Below are 21,562 nucleotides of genomic sequence, written 5' to 3'. Positions count from 1 at the left end.
GATGGACAATGTCAAAACAGAAGAATTGTACATTAAGACGAAAAGGTTAGCTGAAGACTGTGGAGCATGGAAGCTCCTCAGTTGCGACAATTGACCTACCAATAATGGCAGAATACCTGTATGATGATGATGATGATATATTTACATACATAGTCTTACCCTGAAGAAAAAAGGTTTAACGTTATTCAAACACTAATCTAATACTTCAAATATCCTTTTTAAGTTAAAATACGGGCTGTTGTATAATGAAGTGTAGCGCCAGTATATATCAGTGTATATACTTGTATACACCTAATTTTATAATCACATTTCATGTATCATTTTTTATAATTGAAGTATTTAGGAAGGTTATTTTGTACTATTATCGTACTTTCTGTGTATATAATGGATTCTATAATATTGCAATTTCATCAGTTTTCTTAATCGTTCCCAATAACTGAGATATTCAATATCAGAAAATCAAGCTACAAAAATAGGCGATCCGACACAAAATGGTGAGTGAAAAGTATAGAACTATCTTTAGTCTTTCAACACAATTTTAATTTTCATTTAATTGTTTATATATACTTCTTTCCTTATATCAGCCATTTCATTATATTTTCTACGCAAAAACCAGGAATAGAGAAACCGTATGATTGTCATTTATTAATCTATTGCCTGGAATTAATACTCAATAGTCATAGAGCATATTAAATGCCATATAAACAACTCTGTTTGCACAGTTGTTATTTAAAGTTTTCCAAATATTTCTAGAAAATGTTTAGGTCCTTTCTGTTAGGCCTAGTATCTATTTTGTTGTACTAATGTGTCTCTTCGTTTCGTTAAATGTTCTGTTTTATTTGGTAAAAATTTCTTAATTCTTAAATACAATTAGCATTACATTCTTCTATTATTTTTGTCAGGATTTCTTTGGCTTCCTAAAGAGCCGAACTTTGATCATATTAAGAAAGAGCTCTCTCATTGTTAACAAGTCGGATCATTCCAACGATAATTCGCTCTGTGTATCTAATCACCTGAAACATTAAAGAACTAGAAGCAAATGCACGCATAGCGAAACAAATAGTCCTTGCTAAAGAAAGAAAAAAAAAATTAAAAGCAACTCTTGTACTTAAGTGTTACCTTATGCTAACAGCCACTTCAAACCTTTTCTACTTTCTCATCTGCAGCACTCTTCATTACATTGTAGATATGCTTTCCAACACGGATGAAAAGGAGTTTACTTCTCCCCTCACACTAGACAACAATAAACCTAATGCTTAGACAAGTCATGTGACTTGTTTTAGCAGCATGTAAACCGCATCAAAATGTAAAGCATTTCGCGAAGCTCCATCAACACTAAGTGGCAGACGGAAATGAAGCGAAATGGTTGACACACAGGGTCAGCACTACTCACTTCATTACTTAACAGCAAAAGTGAAACATGAATGCGTAGCGTTTCTGGTTGCTTTGGTGGAACCCTTGTCAAAGGCAACCACTCGATGCAGACACTACTAAAATGGAATGTTTAGTTATGCACTGGGGAAAACTTCATGGTCGGAGGCTCAGAAACGCGGATTTCCATTGTTGGTTGAAAATATACTTTCCTTCCAGCTGTGCAATAATTTTATATTAAATAGTACATTCACAAAGCATACCATCTGTAGAAATTACACAACACATGCAGATGAAAAAAAGAGGCATTTTCCACCAGAACATTACAAAATCCTCTGGAAAGTGAAAGAGAATTATTAAAAATGAAATATTTTAGCCTTATGTCCCAGGATTGTCATGTAGCCTAAACAAGACTATGATAATGGGAATGAATGAAATACTGAAATGAAGAAAGGGGGAGAGAACAGAACCCTGACAAACTTCAAGCACATGGTGTTTGTCCTTCACCACAGAATTATTAAAAATTCTTCGTGTTAAAATAGTGTTTGTCACGAAATCCATTGTTTTATCAAAAGTTTATGTTCTCAGATAATATAAGAATAAGCATACATTCGCAAGACCTTACGCAAAATCTTGTAAAAAAAGTTATAAACATATGGATCACAACACTAAACTTCCATTTCTTAAATTTCTCTAAAACTTTTAATACTGAAGAGTGAAGACTACCAGATGTCCCGATTTAATAGGGACAGTCCTTCCTTTTCAACCCCTGTTTCGATTTTTTTCAGAATGCAGTCGGGATACATGAATGTTCCGAATTTTTGAACATTCATTGAGTACTCTTCGTATAGAAAATACTGTAAATTAGAACATAATCTTTCATACTTTTTAACTTTCGTTTTGAAAGCTTCCCAGAACAAAACAAAACAAAAAAAACTATTGTTTGCATATAAACAAACACTGAACTGTGTACCGCTTTAAAGTGTCCTTTGTCAGTAAGAAACTGTGTTGCTGGTTGTTCAAGGAATTTTATATATATATATATATATATATATATATATATATATATATATATATATATATATATATAAACGTGATAATCAGAAAATATCAAACAAAAGAATAACTGCCATTACAATTAATTCCATTGTTCACTTCCACTATCATATCCTGCGTATATTGTCCAGAAAGTCGTTATTATTTCTCAGTGATCGATTTTGTACGTGCGAACATTTTTGTAGAGAACAATGAACAGATTTCATTGTTGAAAAAATAAAATTGAACTCACTTGTTATAACAGAGCTACATGTTTTCTCATTTTCTCAAAAGATGAAAAATGAATATGCTAGGTTTTGATTCTAGACCCCTCATATATCTCATCCTTTTTCTACAATCCTTTTCCCGATCACTATAATCCAATTGCATCTTTTGCACCCTTACCTTTCCTGAACCCAAACTGTTCCTCCTCAACTTTTGCATTTGTTCTTCCTTTTAAGTTTCTGTTCAGAATTCGAAGCAAAATTTTTACTGCATGACGTATGAGACTGATAGTTCTACAATCCTCACATCTCTTTGGATTTGATTTCTTAGTCATTGGTGTCATGATCGTCTTCAGGAATTCTTTTGAGCACTTTTGTGTTTCATATATTTCATTACAGAGTCGGAACAATTTTTCTTGCCCTTGTTTCCCATATTCTTAATCAATTTGATTGGTATATTTACCTATCCCGGTTGCCTTTCTTTCCTAATTTCAGATATAGCTTTTTAAAAACACTAAAAACTTTATCATCCTCGCCAACTTCATTTTCTACTTCAATATTTAGGCCATACACTCTATCCCTACTCTCATATAAGTCTTTGACATATTCTTTCCATCTTCCTAAGACATCACTTCTCTCGCTGACTACCTTCCCATTCTTATTTTCTACTGCCATCGCAATCTGCGAGTTGTTTTCTCCGCAGCTTCATAAATTTCACCTCCTTGTACATTAACTCATATTTCATAACTCTTTCCAATTCTTCTATGTTCTCACATTTTCTTTAGTAACACTCTTCCCTTGCTCTGTCTGTTTTCCTGAGCAATTCGTTGTTTAACTTCCTATACTCAATCTTTCTGCCCTCTTCTGCATGAACCAATTTTCACTTTCTCCTTTCCCTAATGTTTTGCAACATCTTTTCTGTAACCCATGGTTTCTTAGCCATTTCTTGATTGAGATAACCTACTACTTTTTCTGCAACCTGCTGTATACAAAGTTTAATATGCTCCCACTGTCTATTACTACCTGCACCTATCCTTTCCTCGTTTGAGTATTTTTCTTCAAATTTCTAAACGAAATGATTTCTTAGTTCCTCGCTTTTCAATCTTTCAATATTCTACAGCTTGTTGCCTACTTTTCTTTTGCCAACATTTTGCAGCTGAATATCTACTTCGGCTAGCACAAGGTTATAATTAAAGAAAATGTCAGCCCCGGGTAGGGTCTCCGCGTTCTTCAAGCTATTCCGTTACCTTTCCTGAATCATAACATAGTCTATCTGATATCTTCTGCGGTCTATTGGGGAATGCCATGTACATCTTCTTCTCTTGTGCTGATTGAACCTAGTGTTCCCAATTACTAGTGAATTCTGCATACAGAAATTCACCAGTCCCTCTCCCCTTTCATTTCTTTGCTCTAAACCATATTTGAATACAACACTACGGTCCATGGTTTTCTCCCACCACTGCATTGAAATCTCCCATTACAATTACAGATGCATCGCTCTTCTTCCTGTCTCTAATTTCTTCTATTTTCTCATAATTTTCCTCTACTTCTTCAATTGTATGGGAAGTAGTTGGTGCATATGAGTGTATCACTACTAGATTTTTCTGATTTTCTTTAAGTAGAACACAATGCTTAACATCATAATTCTATCATCAACATATTCCACTTTCACTACCTTCTCTTTTAAACGCTTACCAAGAATTATTCCTACATCATTATAACCACCCTTTTCATTACCTGCATAAAACATTCCATACCATTTTCTGTTAAACACCTTATTACGTTCCCATCTAACTTTACAAACTCCTACCAAATCTAGATTATTTTCTCTCATTTCCTCTAAGATTTTCTAATTTCCCTCCCCGTAACAGGGTGTGCGTACGATCCATGCCCCTATCCTAAATCTTTTGCTCTTACATGCTTTTCTTTCCCTATCTATCTTCTCCACACTGTTACTTTCTCGTCAAATAGTCCTTCCCAAGCCATCCCCCTCCCGGAGATATGAATGGGGGGATATTTTACCTCCGAAATTATATTTGAACTGCGAAAGACCATTGTGTATAAGTTCTCTTCCTGGTGTCAGTAAACTAGAGAAAATAAAGCGGTGGTTTCCCGTTGCCTTCTACCTTGCAGTATCCCAGCCAAGAATTATTCACTATGTAAAGTCTGGGATTAGATACACAGAAACCACTGGCAGAAGTCCACACGCGGTTGAAAGTCTGCAGGGGATAAATCATGAACCTTTTGAAACTTAAAAGAGTGCTTCATCAGTTTCCTCGTGCACAACCTGTCACACAGTCGTATGACTTGTTTTTAGCGCCTGACCTTTTTGAAATTTTGAGAAGTGAATTTGAGAATTTGAAGAATTTGAAATTTTACGTTCGAATGATCTCAGGGTTGGAAATTATATTTTGGATTTATAAAGGGTTATGCATTGAATTAAATTTGGCAATATAAGGAAAATATGGTGTAGATACAAAAGTCTGGAACAATTAAAGAAACAAAGGTACCGGTAGCTGTAAAATTAAATATGGATGCAATTGTGAATATTGGTCTATTTCAGAAAAGCATACGACCGAGAAGCAGACGTGCAAAATTTCTTATTTGTTTCATGGACGCAAGTGGGATCATTAGGGTCTAATTACAAAAGTATTTATCTACTTTCCCGATGAAAATATCGTTTTAAGAGCCCAGCTTCGGAAAAAGACACAAAAGTAACTTGTCTTGTGCAGATGTTATTCAGCTTTTGGTTTATTTTCTGCCAGGATGAAATACTGGCATTGCAATCACTAACTGGCAACTATTAGCTTTTGCTATCTTAAATAACTTGAACTAGAAAAACAAATTCACTGAACAAAGTAAATTTTGTAATAACTATGTGACATTTTCGCCAACTAACTGAGCATATTGGCTTCATCAAACACAGTGACACTGTCAGATCATGTCTGATGAAGCTAATATATTCAGTTAGTTGGCGAAAATGTCACACAGTTATCATGTTTAAATTAAATGTTGGTTTGTTCACTGATTTGATTTTCTAGTTCATGACATTGAAAGTAAAGGTGATTTTACGTTGTTTTCTGAAATATCGTTTCATCTCAACCTCCTATACAAGAGGGGTCGGATGAATCAAAAGTTCTGCTAGAAAACAACACAGTGTTTAAAAATATTCTTCTTCTTTTATTCTGTTGACTTCAATGTGTTTTTCATAAATCAATTTTTAGTTTTGGCTACAAGCATCTGCGACTTAAGATTACCGTAATTTTCTGTATCCTAACTATTTTGTTTGTCTACAATAAAATTAACATATGCATACTGCAATATTATAGTTCAATTTCCACCCCTTACTGTGACAAAAATGCAGAGGAAAAGAACGAGACCTAAAGGGAATTCGTAGGGACTTAGTCTTTGGAAGGAAGTCAAACATTTTGTGGCCAGAACTGTACCAAGAAATTATTGTCATGCATACAAATTCCGATTCATCTTTACTTGAAAAAGTATTCAGGAATCCATACATCCTCTTGGGTTGGGTTTCAAAAGATGGATGGAAAAATAGAGTAGCTATAATTTAGAAAGTGATTTTCGGGGGACGAGCTCTCTACATCACATTATTCTGAAATATGTGCCTCTGAGGTTCATTTTCCTACATTTTCACTAGCTTATATCTCCGAAACAACGAGTTGTAGGGCGCATATTTACTGAGATTTTTTCTCATTTTCACGGGATGACTCACCTCCTGATGTTAATCGGTTGAATTTTTGACACCTGAAAAGTGACAACTAAAAAATGATCCTTACTAACATATGTTGTTGAAAGTAGTTCTAAATTCTAGGGCACATACATACACATATTCTTCCTCAGGAAGTAATTACCATCTCTTCAGCTATGTTAATCTGCAGCACTGTCAATCTTAAATTCGTTCTCCTAAAAAGTTGCTAATTCTAAGTTATGTCACTCTTCTATTAAGGAAATTATGTGTATCTTTTATAAGTAGAAATTAATCCAATACATGTCAGTAATGCAATCAGGTTTAATTATTTAGTTACGCTTACTACAGTTTCCAATTTTGTCTCAATTTCATCGCTGGATTAATATGTATATATAAAGGAAGAAGTCCTGAGTGACGGACTGATCCACGCCCAAGGGGAACAGCTTAATCTAGAAACTAGAAAATTGTAAGTAACGTAGGGTATCACTAAGAAAGGATTTTGGGAATTCAACAGCGAAAGAGATGTCTTACAGAGAGTTATTCCGTAAGATGTCTATGTTTCAGAATTCCTTAAGGTAAGAGTAATGAAATTTGGTATTTGAGAAGTTCATTTAACGTAATTGAAGACATGATGTTTATGCATTTTTTATATTTCACTTAGCGGAGAATAAAAAACCGTGAACAAAAAAGGGTGGGGTTGCAGTTGTTATAATACTTACATTAAATTTGATTTTGAGACTTTTCATGTAAAATTATTAAAGACGTTTTCTTCAGAATTTTCTGATGTTTTCCTTAGAAGTAACAAAAAGGGTAGAGTACAAAAAGAGGGTAACAAAAAGAGAGATTGTTGTAATAAGATTGGCATATTTCGAAACCTTTTAATGTTACACACTTGACACTTTTAATTAAAAATTATTTACAAACATTTCATCATTACTTAGGATTGGGAAGGAATTAGATTTCTGGGCTTTCAGCAGTTACGGCCATCCTAGCCCTTATGTACGAGGGATGATGTTTTTCGGCAATCAGATTACCCGGGGATTGGAGAGGAAGAAAGGAATGTGGAAGGAAGGAGCTGGTCTGGAATCATTATGATAGCTAATATTACAGCATTTATCTGGTGTGAATGAACAAAACTCACGTCAACCTCACTCACGATGGTTATCCATAAGATTATTTTATCTTTTCGACCGAGTGCTCTCACTAGAAATCCATCGTTAACAAAGGTGCTGCTCTTGAGGTAGATGTCTGCAAAAGCCGGAATTTTTAGCCCGGGCCTGGCCCGAGTTCAAAATATGTTTTAGCATTTAGGCCTGAGCCCGGCTCGAGCTCGTGTGATAATCAAATAAGCCCAAATTACATAAACTTAATAATTAATGCAAAATTGTATTTTTGTTTACAGCAATTAGAGGCTTAATTTTGCAGTTGTGCTTTAAAAATTCTCCAGAAAGAACGGTGCAATATATATCGCTGTACAGTATATTTACAAAGTTAGGTCCGAAAAAGCCCGAGAAATATGGTTGTATATTTAAAAATTCACGGCCCGATCCCGGCCCAGGCCAGAAGTGATAAATGCTTTGTAGGCCCGAGCCCGTGCAAACCTCTATCCTGAGGGAAGAAAGAGAGCACTTTCTCTAATATTGAAATTTCCCTTTGCTTTTTCAGAAAATTCTAAATGTGAGGATCAGCTTAAGTTGAAGATGTGAAATTTTCTACGGACCCTTAAGTAGAATTAGAGGAATGCATGTTACATTTTCGAAAAAGCCACTCTGAACGGGGTAAAGTAGGCTGCTTCCATAATATCCATATTGCTTTCTTTAGTGAGAAATTGCCCAATGAGAGTATTCGGTTAAGTTGAACATGTGAAATTCGGTATACTAATGTTTAAATTGAATGTAGTACTATCGACTATTTTCTTGAAATGTATTTTAGAACACAGTGCCAAGTTCAAGGTTTCTTTCCATGCCACATTGATTAACAAGTGTTACGAGAGCAGGAGAGTTAAAATTTATCCCGAAAGTAGAATATATTATTGTTGATTTTTATAATTACATTTTCATTAAAATGCGTATTCTAACGGAGAAGTAGATTAAAATAAGTGTATTTCCAATAATTCTATTCTCAATGCGACAACGGGCATTTCAGCTACTAACATAAAAAATCACTAACATTTGATTCAAATCAAATGGAAAGAAAAGGATAAAAACTATTTTTTAATTATTAATATTACTATAACGGGAAACCACCACTCTATTTTCCCTAGTTTGCTGGCAGCAAAAAGAGAACATATGAACAATGGTCCTTCACAGGTCAAAATGTAGTTCCGGAAGTAAAATATCCCCCCATTCGGATCTCTGGGTCGGGGATGGCTTGGGAAGGACTATTGGACGAGAAAGTAATAATGGGAGAAAGACAGACAGAGAAAGAAAGACAAGGAAGAGCAAAAGGTTTAGGATAGGGACATGGAACGTACGTACTATGTTACAGGGAGGAAAATTAGAACATCTTAAAGAAGAAATGAAACAAAATAATTTAGATTTGGTAGGCGTTTGTGAAGTTAGATGGGAAGGCAATGGGGTATTGAACAGCGAAGAATATAAAATGTTTTATTCAGGTAATGAAAAGGGCGGTCATAATGGCGTAGGAATAATTATTGGAAAGCGCTTAAAGGAGAAGGTAGTGAAAGTCGAATTTATTGATGATAGAGTTATGATGTTAAGACTTAAAGGAAAACCGAAGGATCTAGTGGTGATACAGACATATGCACCGACGACTTCGCATGCAAATGAAGAAGTAGAGGAAAATTATGAGAAAATAGAAGAAATTATCGATAGGGAGAAGAAAGGTGCATGCATAATTCTAATGGGAGATTTCAATGCAGTTGTGGGAGAAAAACAGGAAGGTAGTATCGTAGACAAATATGGTTTAGGCATAGATGGCCATTTTCCACTGGGCTCGCTCGGGCTCGCGCTCACCTGTCTCAACTGGGCTCGCACTCACTCGGGCTCGCACTCATCTCTCTGGACTGGGCTTGCACTCACTCGGGCTCGCGATCACTTCTCCCAACTGGGCTCGCGCTCACTCGCGCTCGTACTCAGTAATCTTATCTGGGCTCGCACTCACTCGGGCTCGCGCTCATCTCTCTCGACTGGGCTCGCGATCACTAGAGCTCGCGATCACTTCTCCCAACTGGGCTCGCGATCATCTCTCTCGATTGGGCTCGCGATCACTAGCGCTCGCGATCACTTCTCCCAACTGGGCTCGCGCTCACTCGCGCTCGCACTCACTAATTTTATCTGGGCTCGCGCTCACTTCTGTCCACTGGGCTTGCACTCACCCGGGCTCTGCTCACTTATCTCAACTGAGCTCGCACTCATTCGGGCTCACGCTCATTTGTCTCAACTGGGCTCGCGCTCACTTGGGCTCACGCTCCCTTATTTCGACTGCGCTCGCGCTCGGGCTCATTTCCCTCAATTGGGCTCGCGCTCACGTATTTCATTGGAGCTCGAGCTCAATTGCACTCGGGCTCACTTCTCTGAGTTGGGCTCGCACTGACTTGTTTCATTGAGGCTCCAGCCCAGTTGAGCGCAAGAGCCATGCTCGCGTGCTTGTACACCTTAATGGGCTGATTAATGGCGTATGCCCCCTCCAATTTCAACCCCTGATGGTGTTGTTACAATTAATCGGAGTTTTCTAACTTTTCCTATTTTTGCGGCAGCCCAAACTATTTAAATCGATTTTTGTTAAAATAATGTGAGTCACTTTTATATCGATTTTCATTGTTTCTGTTTGCAGAATCTATGTGGATAGAGCTATCATTTAGTTACAAAATAATGTTTTTTTCTTATCTCATAGAAATACCTGACACGTTAATACTCAACTTCGTTAAAACAGCTGCTTTAAGAAAATGAACTAGTCCTACAAGTCATAGGTTGTTTATGCAGCTGAAATTCGAAATACTGTTGATTGATTAATTGATTATCTTTTACCGTCCCCTTTCATCAGCGAGGCTATATGAGACAAGAATTATAGTTTTAACGTGGAATCTGAACCACTGTCGTTCAACACTTTCCCACTGGGAATCGATCATAAAAGTCGCGCGTGCTAGCCACTAGACCAGTGGAAGGGCTTGTAATACTCTTGTCCAATGATTTTTATTAGGAATAAATTATAGGTGATTTTTTTTTATCGTTTAGTCAGCGTAACGAAGATGTCCAAATTACAGTATGATATACCATCGTGTAGTCCACAATCCAGTATGCACCTTCTGAACCCTGTCACCAAGGCATTCAAAGTGAAAGTGTTAGTGCTCTGAAGAATGTTAACCCTCCCCCGTCCCATCCCCATTGTTAAGAAACCAACTATCCAACCCCGAGTCAGTGAAGCGGAAATTGACCTTGGCCGATGATAATTTTGTGCTCAGGAACTGCATGAATTAGTAAGTACAACAAAATTAGTAAATCCCAGGTATGTTAAAAGCAGACCTTCACCTTAAGTTTTATTGTATTGCCAAGCCTCGAGGTTCATTCATTGTGGTGCTCTGTAGATAATAGCTATGTATCTGAGACCATGCTTCAAAACCATACACTGAAAAAAAGTGTACGTGGAGTACGTAAAATCGTATGTTACATTTGCAAATCCTGTAGTTTTTGGACTGCAAACGTATAGCTGAAGACGCATGATTTATAATACTTTCTGTAAGTATTCCATGTGTACGTACTTTCCGTATAAAACAATATGGGCGGTCAGGATCTCATATACAAATGGACAAACAAGGGAACGTATAGCCTGTTGGCCTCTATCTAGAATTTGAGGGAGTGAATAGTTTGTATTAACAAACAAGCAATTTTTCTAAAGTTAATTCTGCAGTAGTTTCTTTATTTCTTTACGTTTCCAACTTCTGATGAAAAAATAGGCCTATTAAGTGATATGACACCTCCATGAATACCGGGATGATATAGTCTTAATGCGATTTCTTTACATGTTTTTCTGAAACCTGGAGCCAAACAATAGTGTTCCCATTCGGATCTGCATCTTCTAAGTCCATTAGATTACTTTTTCCCCTTACTTTGAATCAAGAAAACTTTATTTTTTTAACTTTGTGACTTCCCTCAGGAGCGACCTCTAGTTTTAATTATGTATTTGAAATCATATTGTCCTGCTAAAATACATTAAATATGAATATTTCTTAATTTAGGCTAAGTTTAAGAGTATTAAAACTGAAAATTTGAAAGTATGCGTTGATTATAGCCTGTATTTTGTTAAAACACACCAAAGAAAATTAGAAGTTAATGAAAGCTCAAAAAAAATGTTTATGAATGAAATTTACGTCATAACATCAGTTTGAGTCCAGAAGTTATGTATAATACTTTCGAAAATGGTAACCATATTATGGTTCTTGTTTTCAATTCATCTTTACATTTTTTTATGTATATTAAATGCCCGTTCTTTAATGGTGTAACATAACGGAAAAATAGTACTTATATAAAATGAGGTAATATTAAGGACTGCGTTAAAAGAGGAAATGTAATTATGTCAATTTACGAAGCTATCGTGAAATTTAGAATGTTTTGTGTTTGTTTGTTTGGAGCTTAATATTCTTTTTCATCAGTGAGGTTATATGGGATCTCGCTCATCTGGAAGATGAGAATACTTACCACTTATTCACAGTGAATCAATATGAATAAGTGCGTTGCAACCCTTAGCTATTTCGTCAGGTATGTGCTAATCTTCACGGTAATAAGATTTGATAATTCCGCAATGAAAATATTGTGTCAAACAACATCAAAATCAAATTGTAACCAAGCGTAAAAATGGATCGGAAAAGGTTGGGGAACGCATGACGTTATGCCGTTCCCTGTGCCTATCTTTGCCCACTATATTTTTTAGGAAGTGGAGGGACGCCATAGATATTTTTGGAAGTGGGGGATGACGTCCCTCGTGTTTTCCCTCACTTTTAACACTGGTTGTAACAAACGACTCGCCATCATTTCAGGGTAGCTTTCGAAAAAAGACTTTAATGAAAGGAGGTCTGTGTGTGTTGTGTGTATTTTATTTTTTTTTCGGGGGGGATGTTGAATTGCTATTTTTTTTTAAATAGAACCTTTGACTTATATGAGGAAGTATTTTTCTTTTAAATAGACGAGATTTTAATCATTCAATTTTACTAATTTCTTTTTCTGGCCTATTTAAGAGTTCCTTGCTTTAAAAATATTCAATGTAATATTGTTTTAGTTTTTATTTATATATATTAAAATTACATAATACCGTAGTTAAACTTCGCTTAGAATACATTTAAAGATCTCAAGAAGTAGTGAGTAAAATTAACAGGCTAAAATTATTTTATTTCAAAAAATTAAAACAATGTTTCCTCGTATAAATTAATGGGCTGAATAGCCATTATGGTGCAAGTTATCAACATTCTTAAGAGCTACTCTTGTTTATTGGGATTTAAAGAAGCTACAATTAAATAATACATAATTATTTCGCTCGACTTTTCTATGAACGCACAGCTTCATTAGTTGCTAATAAATGAAATTCCTACTTCGCAAGGTCAAGTAGTTTCCTTACTCTATAATCTCAAAATAAATAAATAAATAAATAAATAAATAAATAAATAAATAAATAAAGCTTGGGTAATGGAAGTTGTTACTAAAACAACAAAAACAAATACCTGCCACAAACAAATACCATCCTCTCATAATAACCATAAAAAAGTCGGTTCTCTATCGAAAGGTGTTTGAAGTCCACTGGACAATAAAATGACAGCTCAGACCTCAAGAGTGTACTTTTTCTTTTTGTAACGTTGTTTCATTCTTCCTTTACAATTCTGCACGTGGAATGATTTTTATTTTCACTCTAAAGCAAATGAGTCCACGTGAGTGTTAAGTGAGCGCGAGCTCGCACTCAATTTAACTCGCGCTCGCTCGGGCTCACGCTCACTTCTCTCAACTGAGCTTGCACTCACTTGGGCTCGCGCTCATTCGCACTCGCAATCACTTCTGTTAACTGGGCTCGCGCTCACTCGGGCTCGCGATCACTTCCCTCAGGTGGGCTCGCGCTCACTTGAGCTCGCGATCAGTTCTCCCAACTGGGCTCGCGATCACTTCTCTGAACTGGGCTCGCGATCACTCGGGCTTGCTATCACTTCTGTTAACTGGGCTCGCGATCACTGGGGTTCGCGCTCACTAATCTCAAGTGGGCTCACGCTCACTCGGGCTCGCAATCACTTATTTCATTGGAGCTCGAGCTCACTCGAGCTCGCGCTCAATTATTTCATTGGGGCTCGGGCTCACTCGGGCTCGCGCTCAATTATTGAGCCCGAGCCCGGTTGAGCGTGAGTGCCGAGCTCACGAGCGTGGGGCTCGCCAGTTTGGACACCTACGGTTTAGGTAAAAGAAATGAAAGGGGAGAGGGACTGGTGAATTTCTGTAGACAGAATTCACTAGTAATTGGGAACACTTGGTTCAATCAGCACAAGAGAAGAAGATATACATGGAAATCGCCAATAGACGGCGGAAGATATCAGATAGACTATGTTATGATTCAGGACAGATATCGGAATAGCTTAAAGAACGCGAAGACCCTTCCCGGGGCTGGTATTTTCACTAATCATAATCTTGTGCTGGCCGAAGTAGATATTCAACTGAAAAATGTAGGCAGAAGAAAAGTAGGTAACAAAGTGTTGAATACTGAAAAGTTGAAAAACGATGAAATAAATCTTTTCGTTAAAAAATTAGAAGAAAAATGTTCAAACGAGGAAAGAATAGGTGCAGGTAGTCACGCACGGTGGGAACATATTAAGCGTTGCTTACGGCAAGCCGCAGAAGAAGCAGTAGGTTACCGCGAACACAAAACTGCTAACAAACCATGGGTAACAGAGCAGATGTTACAGAAAATGAGGGAGAGGAAGGTGTGGAAACAGGTTGATACAGAAGAGGGCAGAAAGATGTACAGAAAGTTAAATAATGAATTACGAAGAGAAACAGACAGAGCGAGGGAAGAGTTTTACAAAAGAAAATGCGAGGACAGAAGAATTAGAAAGAGTTGGGAAATATGAGGAAATGTACAAGGAAGTGAAATCTATGAAATTTCGGAGGAAACAAGGGGGTATTATGATGGCAGTAGAAAATAAGAATGGGAAGGTAGTCAGCAAGAGAAACGAGGTCATAGGAAGGTGGAAAGAATACATTGAAGACTTATATGAGAGTAGGGATAGACCGTGTAGCCTAAATGTTGAAGTAGAAAATGAAGTCGGCGAGGATGATAAAGGATTTAGTATTCTTAGGGGTGAGTTTGAAAAGGCTATATCCGAGATTAGGAATGGAAAGGCAACCGGAATAGATAACATGCCAATTGAATTCATTAAAAATATAGGAGACAAGGGAAAGAAAGAATTGTTCCGACTATGCAATGAAATATATGAAACAGGAGAATGGCCAAGAGACTTTCTGAAAACGATCATCATACCGATGGCTAAGAAATCAAACTCAAAGAGATGTGAGGATTATAGAACTATTAGTCTCATATCTCATGCAGCTATAATTCTGCTCCGAATAATGAACAGAAGGTTATATGAAAGAACAAATAAAAAAGTTGAGGAGGAGCAGTTCGGGTTCAGAAGAGGCAAGGGCACAAGAGATGCAATTGGATTATTAAGGGCGATCGGTGAAAGATTTATAGAAAAAGGGAAAGAGGTGTATACTATATTTATTGATCTAGAAAAGGCTTTTGATCGTGTGAATTGGGAATTGTTGTTTGGAGTTGTAACGAAGATAGGGTTGGAATGGAAAGATAGAAGACTTGTAAGAAACTTATACATCAATCAACAAGTAAGTGTTAGGATAGGGGAAGAACTGACGGAAGAGAGTGCAATTGGAAGAGGAGTTCGACAAGGATGCTGCCTCTCGCCAACACTATGTAATGACAATCTAGAAGAGATAGTGAAAAAGAGTTTACATGATGATGATGGTATTTCGGTAGGAGAATGATTAGATGCATAACATTTGCAGATGATATGGCGCTTGTTGCAGAATCTGAAAAGAAAATCAATAAAATGTTAGAAAAAATGAGAAAGGGCTTTGAAGAATATGGGATGAAAATAAATGTTAGAAACACAAAAGCCATGGTGATTGGAACGAAGGGGTCTGTGTCAAATATAAAAGTGGTAGACGGAGCAAATAGAACAAGTGAATAGTTTTCGACATCTGGGTAGTATTCTTAGTAATAACATGAAGTGCGAACGTGAAATAAAAGCAAGGATAGGAATGGCGAAAGAAGCCTTTAGGAGGAAGAAAAGTCTGTTTTGTGGGAACTTGAAGAAAGAGTTGAGAAAAAGACTCAAAAAATGCTTCGTGTGGAGTGTTGTACTGTATGGGGCGGAAACGTGGTCATTACGTAAAGGTGATGAAAATCGACTGGAAGCCTTCGAAATGTGGGTGTGGAGAAGAATGGAAAGAATTAGTTGGGTCTAGCGCAAAACGAATGAGAGAGTGTTAGAAATGGTGGGTGAGAAAAGAACGCTTTTAGATATTATTAGGAAGAGGAAGAGAAACTGGTTGGGACATTGCCTAAGAAGACATTGTATCATGAGGGACGTCCTAGAGGGTATGGTGTCGGGAAAGAGAGGGAGGGGGCGAAGGAGACTACAATTAATGGATGATATAAAAACAGAAAGATAATACGCGAAGACGAAGAAGTTAGCGGAGGATCGTGGAGCATGGAAGCTTCTCAGCTGAGGCAAGTGACTTGCCAATAAAGGCAGAATACCTATGATGATGATGATGATGATGAATATTACTATAAAGTAGCTTACAACAAATATCTATGCTGTACGAAACATCTTCGTATTTGGGTTTGTTCAGAATTTTCTAATTGGGAAACATTTACCAATAGATTTGGATTAAAAATTCTACAAACTCCCTGTGTACTTCCCCACATGCAATGATGATTTTTAAAAAATGGTTCACAAATACTTCCAAAACTTTGACATGTGTTAGTGATACATGGCTGAGAAAAGAGGTATTCTAGATATAACTTAACCCTGTACCGGCCATAGTGTATTTGAAGTCACAAACTATGTCATAACACTTGACGTGGTGTTAGTGGTAGATTTGCTGCTGTTCTTCGTGAATTCTTTAATATACGGACTTCCTTTCAACAGTTAGCGCCTCTACTGTACCACTAATGAACTATTAGCGCAAGTGCAGGATCATTTGTTGCAGAGTCTATACCGTGCATAGCGACCAGCGGTATTGTGATTTTTTAGTTGTGTTCTTTTGATGTTATAAACGAATAGCTAAGGGAAGAAAATTTGCTGTTACAGGTATGTATCAAAAGAACACGAATTCCCAATTTGTATTTTGATAAAATAAATAGCATTTGAGAAATTGATTTTAATGAGGTTTGTGATTTTAAAGTCATACTGAGCGTTAAGATCATGTTTTCCTTCGCTGAAGCAGAGTGTGTTCATTTTTCCTTCAGTTTCCAAAATCCAATGTTACCAAGTCTTGATGATAAAGAGAAAGATCTTAGCCCAAGAAAACTCAATTGAGGTACGTATGTGATTTGAAAATCACATAAACTGTTTGTGACTTGTTTCAATATTTTTTGAATAAATATGTATATAGTATGTATGGAATTAGCCGACATGATATATAAATTGATTGTGTAGAACGTTTTTCTTCTTCCGATACCTTATTTATTATATGAGTAAACATCTCTGCTCTATGCTGATAAATATGAAATTGATTTCTTTTCTTACATAATATGATACAGACTCATGGGTTGGACTGCCTGTTAGTAACAATTGAAAATTAGGAATATGTTGTAATGTACAAAACTGAACAGATACGGATATATTTTTCACATGCCTATATGTTCTTTGTATGACAAATTCATACATTTTCGAATGGAAAGTATAACCTGTTCTCATTTACTATTGCAGAGTCCTATAGCGAAACTAATGATCTCGATTTTTCTGAAACAAACCAGGAACATCAACCCAGTAACCAGGTACATAAACCAAGCAACCAAAAACATCAATCCAGCACGCAGGAAATGGAACAGCTCAGTGTGTTGCATCATCAACAAGAAGACCTATTTCGTGAAACATGTCTGGAATATATTCTTTCTACAAATGTACAAAGAAGTGTTGTTCTGAGTCTCTGTATTTATATATTTTATTGTTACATCATATAAACTTTGTACTTTTTCAAGCATAAATGAAGATTTGTGGAACGTATCCGTATATGTATATTTATTAGTATATGTAACCCTACCGTCCAATGTGATTTTCAATACACATTGCCTTTTCTGGAAAGTGTGCATCAATTTTTTCCAAAATGATAATTTTTTAGTTTCTAGAGACAAAGTTATATCGTATAAACACAAAAAGGAATTTTTTGTATGCTGTTAAATGATTCGGCCCGTAAAGGGTTAAAAGCCTTCGTCTTCTGACGTTTTACATGAATTCTTCTGTTGCATTACATTATACTGACTATAGTACAATCTTAAAGAATTTCTGTTTCATCTTATATAAAAAAAATACTGTCATGAGTGGAAATAAATATACTCATCTCGAGGTAAAACGAAATTTGAAAAAGGTAAAGCAATCAACTTATAACCAAACTTGGTCTCAATTACGTTTGCTATACTTTCGAGTAGAAATATGTATAAACAGTTATTAATCTGTTTCGATAATTATACTTCTTTTTATTAAATTGTAGTCCCTCCTCCATTTACTTTATACCATAACATAAGGAAAAATATTTCCAGTATTCAGAGACACTGTACGTTTTATTATAAAGAAGCAACTATATATACTGTTAGTTTATATGGTTTCTCTCAGAACAGCTAGCTGAAAAAAATTCTCAGGTGATATCACTTAAACAAAAAAAAATTAGTAAATAAATAAAAAATAAAATAAAACGAAAAAATAAAAAAGTAAAGTGTACTTGGATTTTGCAAAGGCAGGTCGGCCGTAGTTCCGTTAGGATATTGAATTATCCCAGATGTTCAGTAAACGAAAGAAGTTAGCATGAAAACGTGACGGTTTCATCCATCTGTGACAGAAAGTTTTCTTATGAATATGCAAATTTGGTGGGTACAGTAAGTAGAAAAAATCATGAATTGCATGTGGATTGAGCAGAATACCTACATCCACTATTGGTAAGCTGGAACACTGATCAGACTAAATGACCAGACTTCAACTGAAAGCTTTCTAAACACTTCTCTTTAGAAGTAAAACTAATAATAATATTATCATGAAAATTTTCTAACTTGAATGAAGTAGTAGTAACACGTAGGTGCTACGAGGGGAAATGCATGATAATAAAGTGAATATTGAAATGATAATGTATAACAACACATAACTCCTGGTTGTACAGTAGTATATTGTACAAGTCGACCTACATATATCTAGGCACTGTTTTCGATCCTGATCAATATTTAAAAGGACGGACCAAGATGGCGAACTTCAGTCGCTAAAAGTGTTACAAATATTTGATTCGCGATCAGTATATTTCATACTACTAAAAATCACAAACGACATTTTTGTTCTACTTTTTACTAGAATATTATAAACTGACTTGAGAAATACCTAATTCAATTTTGAAACAGAAGTAATGGAACGACGAATGATTATTAGAGGAAGGATGCATTTGAGTTTCACGTCCCAAGGTCCGTTAAAAAAGATAATGAGAAAAGATAATGATGAATTCAATCATGAAATGAATATTCGCATTCTAAGCGAGATACGAATCCATGACAGATAGGTCTTGCAAATGCCAACGTAATATCTTAGACCATTAATTTTTAAATCCGTCTACTTGTGCTGAAATTCAATAGTTGTGGGTAGAAACTGAAAGAAAAAGGTAACTGAAATAAGGACCCTCTCACTATCTAATTCCAAGCCAAATTAGGTTGGGCTAAGCCACATGTTTTCAAAATGTTCGTTTCATATCTGGATATAAAATATTTAAATTAAGTTCATCTAATTAGGAATTATTCTCAAACCATTTATTCACAAATCACCACTAGCTGAACTTAAGACTTTAGTCCTTTACTTTTCAGGTTCACTTAATAATAAGGTAGAAAACATGACTTGTTAAAAATAAGTTTGGACATTGTATTCGCAAAACCAACCTGAGAAAGAAACAGTAAATATGTCTATTGAAGCGACTTAGCTAATTTTACAACCTCAAGATAAACATGCTTGTACTTCCTTACGAAATAAAACAATAAAACTTGCAAATATAAAAATAAGACTACAAGAAATAGTTTACTTCATTTTAAACTATAAATTCTTAATTTTGTTTTCAAAAGCTCGAAATGAGTGTAATCAAGTTGCTCAGTAAATAGATCGACGGTTGGATTGGAGTTTAACGTCCTTTAAGCAGCGAGATTATATGATATGTGGACTCGCTGCCTAACCTGGGATTTGAACAATATGAGTTCACACCGGGATCAAACTCAGGTTCCAGAAACAACGGTTTTCCAGTAAATAAAGATGGCTTACGCTACTTTTCAATTGAAAATCTAACATGCACGAAATTTATGAGTTTGAAACGTAACATTATGTGGTTAAGCATTGAGAAAAACATAATGTTAGTCACAATGGATAGTCGACAAACTAAAGAGGCAAGAAACATATCTCTTGGTTGAAGAATGTAGATATTATAAAAGAAAGGAAAAATTCCTTTATGTCCATTTAGTGGAATGAGTTTTAAAATTATATATATTGTTAACCTGGGTTGTTGCTCCTTTAACACCTGAACGGAATGTAGCTTTAATTTTGATAAAAGTGAATTTGAGCGAACCCGATTGGTAATATTAGCCTAAGTTATATTTTAAATTACCTTGTTTAAGAACGCACTTATAATGTGTTTAGGACATAGAGCTTGGGGTTTCTTTACCACTGTTTTGAGACGGCAGAACAGAACCGTAGAGGTAAATAAAAGAGACTTATTATTATTAGAGGTAACATGTATTTTGTTTAAAACTTAGTGTGTGAAGTGCGTGTTTGTGAAGCGAGATATAAGTTATGTAAATTTAGGTGGGTGATTAAGGATTAATGTATAAGTAAGAAAGGTTAACTGGTTTATACCTGCAATTTGATGACTTTTGACCTCCAATTTACGAAAGATTTACTTTGCGTAAAGCTGCAGTCTTTGGAGTATTTTAGCACCAAATTTAGCTTATTAATTGTTAAGTTATTTTTGGAGTTCTAATATTTTGATAATTGTTTGACAATGGCTGTTATTGCTGTTTAGTATTCTGACGGTTGACTGTTTATGAACTCCTTACGTTTTGCTCCTTCACTGACTCTTGACCAAAAAGACTGGATTACTTATATAACCAAAGATGCGTGCATTACAACAGATGGCTTTTAAAATTTGGGTTAAAACCATACACGTGCATATAAGATTTTTTGAAGAAATTTGCGTTAACCAATTCCTTTTAAAATGGAGCGTTATGTTAGCACTTTGCATTTACATAACTTATATAACGCTGTCCGATGCAATGTGTTGCTGTGAAACATGAATATTACAAAAATGCTTACAATCACATAGACAATTTACATTATTTACATTCACAGACTATGTTTTCAGACATTATACATACCATAACCAAAACAAATAATCTTTGGGAATTATTACAATTTAAAATTAAAATGAACAATGTTTTAAATTAATAAAATGAATTATTAAAATCCTTTGACAATATAATGAGGGAACATTCCTTTATCAGAGCTACCAATGAATCTGAAATGTTATTGTTTCAATCAGCATTTGAAGTATTTTGTTTCGCATCATATTTTATGGAATGCGGTACTTTTGCTTGCCTTATACTATGGATCATAAAGACAGGTTCATATTATGGGTTAACAATATTATGTAACACTGTTCATTCAAGAAACCACCGTCTCGAATAGCTACTGTTGCCGAAAACGTAATTAATTAACATAATATTATTAAAATTTATGAAAAGTATCATTATAATAAAGAACAGCGAAACAAAACATGTACCATGCTTTGAATAAAATATCTTTTTCAAGTTTACGATGTTAAGGAAAGCAACAGAGTAGATGGACAAAGTGCCCATACATTTACCATATGTCGCGAGCAACTATATCTAGCTTAATAGATAATTTTGATTGGAATTCTGTAAACCACCATACCTATGTACAACAATTAAAATGAAATGAAATTTTTGAGCTTTACGT

This window comes from Thermobia domestica, chromosome 14, assembly GCF_964235325.1.
Source record: "Thermobia domestica chromosome 14, izTheDome1.hap1.1, whole genome shotgun sequence".
NCBI classification, from domain to species: domain Eukaryota; kingdom Metazoa; phylum Arthropoda; class Insecta; order Zygentoma; family Lepismatidae; genus Thermobia; species Thermobia domestica.
The sequence above is the reverse complement of the archived record's forward strand: the minus strand, read 5'-3'. Positions refer to the sequence as shown.